General features: G+C 36.2%; 1 non-coding gene across 1 annotated transcript; it reads right to left on the bottom strand.

Annotated features, from left to right (window-relative positions):
- Positions 1-256: 256 nt before the first annotated feature.
- On the bottom strand, positions 257-377 carry LOC136309829 (small nucleolar RNA SNORA32). The gene has a single exon (XR_010726463.1). It is a non-coding gene; the product is annotated as a small nucleolar RNA SNORA32 (small nucleolar RNA).
- Between the last annotated feature and the right edge of the window lie 8,821 nt (positions 378-9,198).

Raw genomic sequence — 9,198 nt, 5'->3', positions numbered from 1 at the left:
CATATTGGGAGTCCTTCACTGCAGTTTCTCCAGTTTGAGTCTTAATCCTTTTTTTTCTCAATCCAGTTGTCATTTCAGTCAGTCCTATATAACAGTAATAGAGATGAATCATGTGATCACAAACTATCTGGTCACTAGCAACCTACAATTAGCAAGACAAACTCTAGAGATCTGAGACAGCTATTTAAAAACCTCACTGATTACCAATGGCTATTACAGTCACTTACAATCCGTGTTATGAAAATAAGGGTTAATAAAATGTTCCCAATAGGCTGAATGCTAGCAATGTAGCAGAAAGAAAACCTAGTGGGAAATGGTTTTTTGGTCATGTCCACGGCAAATGAGAAACTGCATTGTAAAAGCCTTGGTAATGATTGACTAGTTTAACTTTTTAATATCCTGTTTCTTTTCCTCTAAAAGCATATTTTAAGTTCCCTAAGACTATTGTATTTCAGCTTAGTTTCTTTGTTGCTTCTAAAAGTACCTAGGGCTCCTACCATTAATTATACTTCTATGCTCTGTCCCATTATAGTTCTATTTTTAAAAATATTATTATGGTTATTAATATTGTCAGAATTTGGAAAATAGAGATACCATAAACTCTAGCTTTTAGAAAACGTATAGAAATGGTTAAATTTCAATTGGAACCTCATGAGTGATTATTGTTGTGGTAGGCAAAAAGAATGAGGGTTTGTTGTCAATGACATTCCAAATTAAGGTTGACATGCACATAGTACTAATTATAATATTGAGAGTAAAAAAACTGACATTCATGTGTAGGATAGGATGGAATTTGAGGGAAATAAGTGAAAATAATTTGACTTAAATGATATTAGAATTAATTGAAGTAGTTAACTTTTGAACATTTAGTTTTGTTCATAATTTCCATGGAGACATTTGATCCATTCCAAAAGGTCCTTGAAATTGTGTCCTGTTCAAATCCTCTACAAGCATATTAGTTTCACTCCAAATAGTCCTTGATATTTGGTCCTATCAAAGATATCCACACTTAGAATATATCCCTGGGTTCCAATAGCTTATAACATATATTTATACTTTAGCTTTATGTGATTAATAAATAAAAATATGATCGTTTTATATTGGTCCAATAATTGTGTTGCCAATTATAACCCTTCTTTCTAGTCACAACCTTTTGGATTGGAACTAATGTCCTGTGGACATTTTGTGCAGGACCAAATGTCTGTTAATTTCAAGGGTGAGCTATTGTGTGAAAAGGTTCTTTATCAAATTCTCATATATTAAATCCAGTCCCAATAACTGTCCAAAAAGAAGAAAAATTCACAGTCTACTTTAAAATGGATAATCTCTTTTGGTACTATTGACAGCGTAAGTCATGTACACAAGTTGTCTGGTCAGCTCTGATAACCTGTTTGCTTTTCTTTTCTTTTTCTTCTTTTTTATTTTTTTGCATTTCTTTACTTCGAAAATTTAAGACTCAACTTTCTAATTAAGTAGAAAGACACATAATTCTCTGAGAACAGGGCAAAAATTGTTTTACAGATTATTTTTTTATTTTGTTGTGTGGAGTTTGTATTATTTCTAAATCCTTTTTCATTCTGAGTTGGTGGAAAACAGCTGTGTCTACTCTAGGGCACAAACATAATGTTTAAGGGCCATGTATAATTTTACATTGTTAGATATCTAGAGTATTTGTGACATGCTAATGATAATGATAATAATTATATGCATGTAAATGCTATAACATTAAATTTACATATAATAGACTCTTCTAGTGCCTTACACTTCATGTAATTATAGGGCTTTTGATAAACTGGTTTCTGGCAGTGATTTTTTTTTAAAAAAACCTTTCTCAAGTGAGAAGTAGGGGTTGGGGTGCCAGAGACAGACTCTCACATGTGCCCTGATCAGAATCCACCCAGTAAGCTTGCTATGGGGTGATGATCTGTCCATCTAGGAGTATGGCTCTGTTGCTTGACAACTGAGCTATTTTAGCACCTTAGGCAAGGCTGTGGAGTCATTCTCAGCATCTGGGGCCAACTTTCCAACTGAGCCATGGCTATAGAAGGGAAAAAAAGATATAAAGAGAAGGGAGAGGGGGAGGAGAAGAGAAACAGATGGTTGCTTCTCCTGTGTGCCATGACCATACATTGAGTCCAAGACATCCACATGCCAGGCCAACACTCTACCACTGAGCCAAGCATCCAGGGCCAAGGCAATAAAAATTATTTTGCATAATTCGCACCAAACCCAAACCTCATTTATGTGTTGTCTTTGTCTTCTTTTATACATTCCATTTCAAGTATTTCGTCAGGGTCCTTTGTAGAAAAAAATTAAATAATTTAAAATGCACACTTAAAAAGTTATTTAAAGTTAAGACTGTGTGTGTGTTTATGTGTGTATGAGAACTCACTTAGAATTGAAAATGACCTAGTATACTCTAGGCACTCTCAGGAAATTAAAGGTAATGCTGTATGTACTAGAATTCTTCAGAGAAACAGAGGTAATAAGGTGTGTATGTGTATCGATATAAATAAAGGAATTGGCTCATTGAATTTTTGAGGTTGACAAGTCTCAAGATCTTTCAGGTAAATCTGCAAACTGGAGACTCTAATAAGTCTATGAGGCTGGCAGGCTTAACACCCTGTGAAGTGCCAATGTTTCAGTTCAAGTTGAAAGTTAGGAGAAAGCTGATGTCTCAATTTGAAGGCATTTGATGAGAAAGAATTCTTTTCTACACAGAGGAGAGTCAGCCTTTTTGTTCTTTTCAGGGCTTCATCTAATAAATGAGGCTCACTGCATTTGGGAGGGCAATCTGCTTATATTCAGTCTATCAATATAATGTTAATCTTATTCAAAAATGCACTCATAAACACGCACAGAATGATCTTTGACCAAATATCTGGGCACCTCTGGTCCAGTCAAACTGACCCATAAAATTAGGCATCACGGCTCTGGCTGGTTAGCTCAGTTGCTTAAGAGCTTCATCCCAAAACAACAAGGTTGCAAATTCAATCTCTGGTCAGGACACACACAGGAAGCAACAAATGAATGTATGACTGAGTGGAACGGCAAATAAATGCTTTCTGCTCCCCTCCTCTCTCTTGCCCTTCCTCTCGCTGTCTTCTTAAAAATCAATCAATCAATTAAAAAAAATTAAGTTGTGGCCAGTTAATTTGGTTGATTGGAACATCATCCTGGAGCATGGAGGTTGCCAGTTCTACTCTCTGATCAGAGCACATAAAGGAGCAGTTAGATGTTCTTGTCTCTCTTTCCCTGCTTTTTTATCTCAAAAAAAAATAATAAAATTAGGCATCACCCTATTTTGAATTACTACAACTGAATCCTAGGTTAATAATAAAATGAGAAGGAAGACATTGACACATTCTTTATAATAAACTGTAAATATTGGGTAGGTAGGTATGTAGCTAAAGATTCTCCATTTTTCACTTTTGTCACTTCATAAGAGAAGGAAAGCTGGGGCTGGGAAGTCCAAGTTTCTAATTATTGTTCGGTTTTTTTTAGTGACCAGCCCTCAGCCAAGAGCCACCTTGAAGCTTATCCTGAGCTGCCTCATTAAAAAACAAGATACTCCTTTTACTCATAAAATTATAAGAGTTTCAGGAGCTCAAGAACTAGGGTCAAAGACCAAGTATTAGAAATGAAGATGTTCCTAGTGCTCTTTTCACTTAGGAAATTACAAAGGTTTCAACAGCTCTGTGCGAGGAACCAAGGACAGAGTCCAGTTATATTTTCATTATCTCATATCTGTCTTACACTAAACCTATGAAGTACTAGGGTATGAATTTTTAAACGTTGGTATTTTTGAAGTATTTATTATATCTTTGGCTTTATATTATATTAAATTTGGTTCAGTTTTATACACTGCACTCCTATGTCCAGATTCTTTTGGGAGACAGTAGATACTGGACGTGACTCCTGTGTGGTGCCATGAATGACAGCACGAGAATGAGAGAGCACTGCAGGACACTGCTGCCTTGAACCTGCCCACAGCCCCTGAATATCACTAAACCTCAAAGACCAAAGATAATTTTTAGTAGTTTAAGAATTTTTTTTAAAGTTAGTCTTAAAAATTGAGCAAAATTGAGTTAAAGTGAAGAAACATAAGCCAAGATGGTAGACATCTAAGCTAGAGAATGTGGTCTGAGTGGGATGGGGGTTATGGTCTCTGTCTAACTTTTGTTTCAAGTTAGGTTTCCAAAATTCTATAATAGAATATCTAGTCAGGATGGTTTTCCCAAACCGCTGTGCTTTGCCTTTTTTTCTGAGCTTGTCTGAAGTAATTTTAGAGCTATATAAAATTGCCTAGCAATTTTGAATTGTAAACAGATGATGTGAGGGATGAGCACTTGTCTGACTCAGTGGGAAACGTGGCCTATTAGCAGTAGTGGGATTCAAAGAATTTAACAACCAGTTCTCTACCCTAATGACTGTTTTGAGCATAAAAAAACAGTATGCCAAAAGGTAGTTTATTATTTCATGCATTTAATACTTAAATAAGAACAATAAAAGAGATACGCAAAGCTATATTATGTTATAAAAGAGTTTTAAAATATCAATAAAAAATATTAAATAATACCTGACAAAAAACAATAAGACTGTCATTTAAAATATTTTCAATGACAGCTTTTTACCTCCTGGTTGTTTAGTACTTTTTCTCTTTACATTATATGTTTGTTTACTGAAGTAACAAACACGAAGGAATTAAAATGCAGTATTTTATCAAAGCTATAATGAGTTTTATAAAAGGAATAAATAAATATTACAAGCATAGTTCTGTCAATTTTTTTTTTAACTTATGGACGGAATGAACATTACTACAGGTGCTTAGAATACGCTGTTGCACAGATGAATGATAAAGAAGGGTAAGGAATGTAAAATTCTAATTTCCACATTGGGTGGTTGCCCAGGTGGTCACCTTAGAGAACCCTGATTACAAATACTATTTTAACAACTGGTTTGCTGAACTCAACAATAAATTAGCTATTGATTCTGCCAAACTGGTGCCAACTGGCTGAATCCCACCACTGCCTGTCAGCCCTCATCCGAGTTTCAGGCCAGTCGCTGACTGAGTTTGAGATTGGAGCTTATTCTCCTCCATGCTCTATCCAGAACATCCACATTACTCAGGTGGCAGAGCTGACTCTGACAATTAGAGTATTTATTATATCTTAAATACTTTTATCCTCTGATTCTCAATGAAATTACTGGAAAGAGGAGGCTTGGCACTTCGCACAACCGGGGACAAAGGCTTAATGTATAACTAAACTATTTAACATAAAATGTTGGGCCTACATTTGCATTCCTGTTTTGTGCTGTGACCATCAAGTGGAGCTTATGCAGAGAGTTAGACTCACAGAAGAGGGCCAAACTCCTAGCATCATATTTATGAAGCAGGATTGGAAACTGCAGAAGTGATTGTAAAGTTAGTGGGCATGAGAGTTGAAAACAAGTTAGTGAAATATGCAAGAGTGTAGGGAATAAGTTTGAGAGATTTGGGGGTGATTAACAAATAGAAAAGTACTAGGTCCTAAGAGTGCACAAAAATTTCTTCAAGCTTTTCCCTGCCTCCTGTCTCCCCAAACCCTCCAACAAGGAGCCCTCAGCAGTGGTGCCAGAATAAAACCTCTGTCCAATGCCTCCAGTAGGAATGAAAGTGATCAGGCTAGGAATGCAAATATGTGATGAGCATGGTGGATCTGAGACCTTAACTACAATAGCTTCAGAAATTGCAATGCATTAGCTGTGCAGCATATATGATGTGGGAAGAACAACTGCTCCCCATGAGGTGTAGCAGATAAAGCCTTTGTAGTTGCCTATGATCGGGACTAAAGAAGCAGGCAATAGACTGAGCTGTAGAGCAGGGGTCCCCAAACTTTTTACACAGGGGGCCAGTTCACTGTCCCTCAGACTGTTGGAGGGCCGGACTATAAAAAAAACTATGAACAAATTCCTATGCACACTGCACATATCTTATTTTAAAGTAAAAAACCAAAATGGGAACAAATACAATATTTAAAATAAAGAACAAGTAAATTTAAATCAACAAACTGACCAATATTTCAATGGGAACTATGCTCCTCTCACTGACCACCAATGAAAGAGGTGCCCTTCCAGAAGTGCGGCGGGGGCCGGATAAATGGCCTCAGGGGGCTGCATGTGGCCCGCGGGCCGTAGTTTGGGGACCCCTGCTGTAGAAGAAGGCTGGGTTGCCTCAATATAGGTCAGCTGAGAATTTTTTTTTCTGGGAGAGTGAACACTAGCCAAACAAAGGCAATATAAAGATGATAATCAAAATAAATTTGGCAACATAGATTTTACCTCAGAAAGAAGGTTGTTGTAAGGAACAATCCAAATGAAGACATGCTAGGATTGTACTATACAAGGAAAAGGAGATTTAAACAAGGCAAAAGGCATGATGATTTCTGAAAGTCATTTATAGTTGGAATACCTTATCCTGCGATAGAATATGACACTGAAGGCAAACATAAATTAAAATGGGAAAAGAGTCGTATCAGAACAACAACTGGAAAGAAATATAATAGTAACCTAAAAATGGTTAAAGTTTTTAATTCTGGCAACTCTTTTCAAGTCTTATTTGTGTCAGTTTTGAGTTTCTTAAAATATATATATATATATTTATATATATATATATTTAGAGAGGAGAGGGAGAGAGAGAGAGAGAGAGAGAGAGAGAGAGAGAGAGGAGAGACAGAGAGAGAGAGAGAGAGGAGAGACAGAGAGAGAGAAGAGGGGGAGGAGCTGGAAGCATCAACTCCCATATGTGCCTTGACCAGGCAAGCCCAGGGTTTCGAACCGGCGACCTCAGCATTTCCAGGTCGACGCTTTATCCACTGCGCCACCACAGGTCAACAAAAAATATATTTTTTATGCTCTTTTTTTATACTATCTGTTCTTGATTTACTTTGGTTTCTTTAGAAAAAATGTTTATCATTATCTTTAGCTTTGTAGGAACATCTTTTAGAGTTTATTTGAAGTGAAAACATTCTTCTGCTCTTTTTTTCCCCCCTACATTAACTTTAAGATTCAGTATTACTTTCTTCTGTGCTCATGTTTAAGAAACATGACTTTCTTCCTGGACTTCAGAAAGAATAGAATAAGTCAGAGTATCTTCTAAATTGCCATATAATTTATTTTTTGTCCTTTTTTGCTTAATTCCTTCACCACTCTCAAAAAGATAGAGACAGAGGGGAGAGAGAGAAACACCTCATGGACAAAAGTGCTTAGACTGTTGGTAGAAGGTTGAAGAAAGATAGGGGGAAAGAAGTAGTGATGGACAAAGACTTGACTTGGGGACATGAACACACAATACAGTGATGTAGAATTGGGCACCTGAAAGCTGTATGTTTATTTTAACCAGTGTCTCCCCAATAAAATCATTTTAAAATATGTAAAGAAATTGCCTCATAATTTCTGAGATATGCTTGTTCTCACTTTCTCTTTTAGTTCTAACTTTTCCTTTTGTTCATATTTGTCCAGGCCTGCTTTATTTGAATTAACATCCAAAAATTTGTTCTCAATGTGAAGCTTTGTCTAAGGAAGAAGGTTTTGTTGGCTAGTGTCATGAGTTCATAGACCTCAGATAGTTCATGTACTATCCAGTCATTCAAACATTCTTTCAGATGTAATTGCAGTTTAATTAAAACTCACACATATGCTCCCACTTTTTTTCTGCAGTATTCAGATTGGACATTTGCATTTTCTCATTGACAATTAGGATATTTCCCAACTCTTCGGACTTTCAGAACTTTTTTCACTTTTTCTGTTTCTTTTCTTTCTGTTGCTATTACTGTACAAGTTTTATGTGTGTTTGAGTTTCTCTTCCACCTATTAGAGTTTTGGAGATTGAAGTGGAAACTTTATCGTAGGCTTTGTTTTATATGTTGAAGTTTTCGGCCTTTTATCTAGTTGCTCTGTTTTGCAAGGATATATGGGAAGATTGAAAACTGAAGAAGTTACTATTATCTCAGAGTCTTCAGATTTTAGAAATTGTGTTAAATTAAGTTTTATTTGCTGAGATTTTTACATGGCAGAGATTAAAGTGTGTAATAAGCACAAAAATACATAGTTATTTTCCTCATATCACCTTTTATCATAATAGATAACAAACAGAAAATATGGTGCTTAGTTATATAATATGAAACAAAGGGAGATACACAAGCACATAGGAAAGGAGCTTACTCAGATTGAGTGTGTGTTTGTATGTTTGTGTGTGTGTGTGTCTGTTTTAGGATTCAGTATTCAGGAAGGTAATATATTAACCAAATTCTAAGGGAAGAAAATTTATTTTTTTTAATTTAGTGAGAGGAGAAGAGGTAGAGAGACAGACTCCCTCATGTGCTCTTACCAAGATCCACCTGACAAGCCCACTGGGTGGTAATAATCTGCCCATCTGGGGCATTGCTCCATTGCTCAGCCACTGAGCTCTTTTTAGTGCCTGAAGCAGAGGCCATGGAGCCTTCATTAACACCTGGGCCAACTCACTCCAGTTGAGCTATGGCTGCAGAAAAGGAAAAAGAGAGAGAGAGAGAGAGAGAGAGAGAGAGAGAGAGAAGTGAGATGAGGATGGATGGAGAAGCAGACAGGTGCTTTTCCTGTGTGACCTGAGTGGGAATCAAACCTGGGACATCCACACAATGGACCGATACTCTACCACTGAGCCAATTGACCAGGGCCTAAGGGAAGGAAATCTGATTTTAAAGAATTGGTGTAGAGAGATGCTTGTGCAAAAGGCTTGGGATTAAATTATGTTTTCAGGTAATTATAGTTTAATATGGCTGATGCATATATGCCAGCTAAAGAGTTTATATTTTATCTGTACAGAAATAAAAGGCTACTTAACAGTGTTTAACATGACAGTGTTATGATATTTTATAACTGTTTTTTACCTTAAAAATAGCAAACCAAATAGAAACTTTTTATTGACTTTGTTTTGGGGCAGATATATCAATGGTTTACTCAGATATACAGGGTGGAAAAACATATCCTTACAGTTGCTTATATAAAAAATTACAAAATAATTAATTAAAAAATAATACACAAATAAACTCTGTGTTTTGTGTACTCATAACTGTAAACATACTTTTTCTCACTCCTGTATTCAATTCAGAATAAAAGTAAGAATGACCTTTAACTTACATGGTTCAGCACTAACAATACTACCCCAAGAGCATTGCC

Source organism: Saccopteryx bilineata, chromosome 6, assembly GCF_036850765.1.
Source record: "Saccopteryx bilineata isolate mSacBil1 chromosome 6, mSacBil1_pri_phased_curated, whole genome shotgun sequence".
Taxonomy (NCBI): Eukaryota; Metazoa; Chordata; class Mammalia; order Chiroptera; family Emballonuridae; genus Saccopteryx; species Saccopteryx bilineata.
The sequence above is the reverse complement of the archived record's forward strand: the minus strand, read 5'-3'. Positions and strand labels throughout refer to the sequence as shown.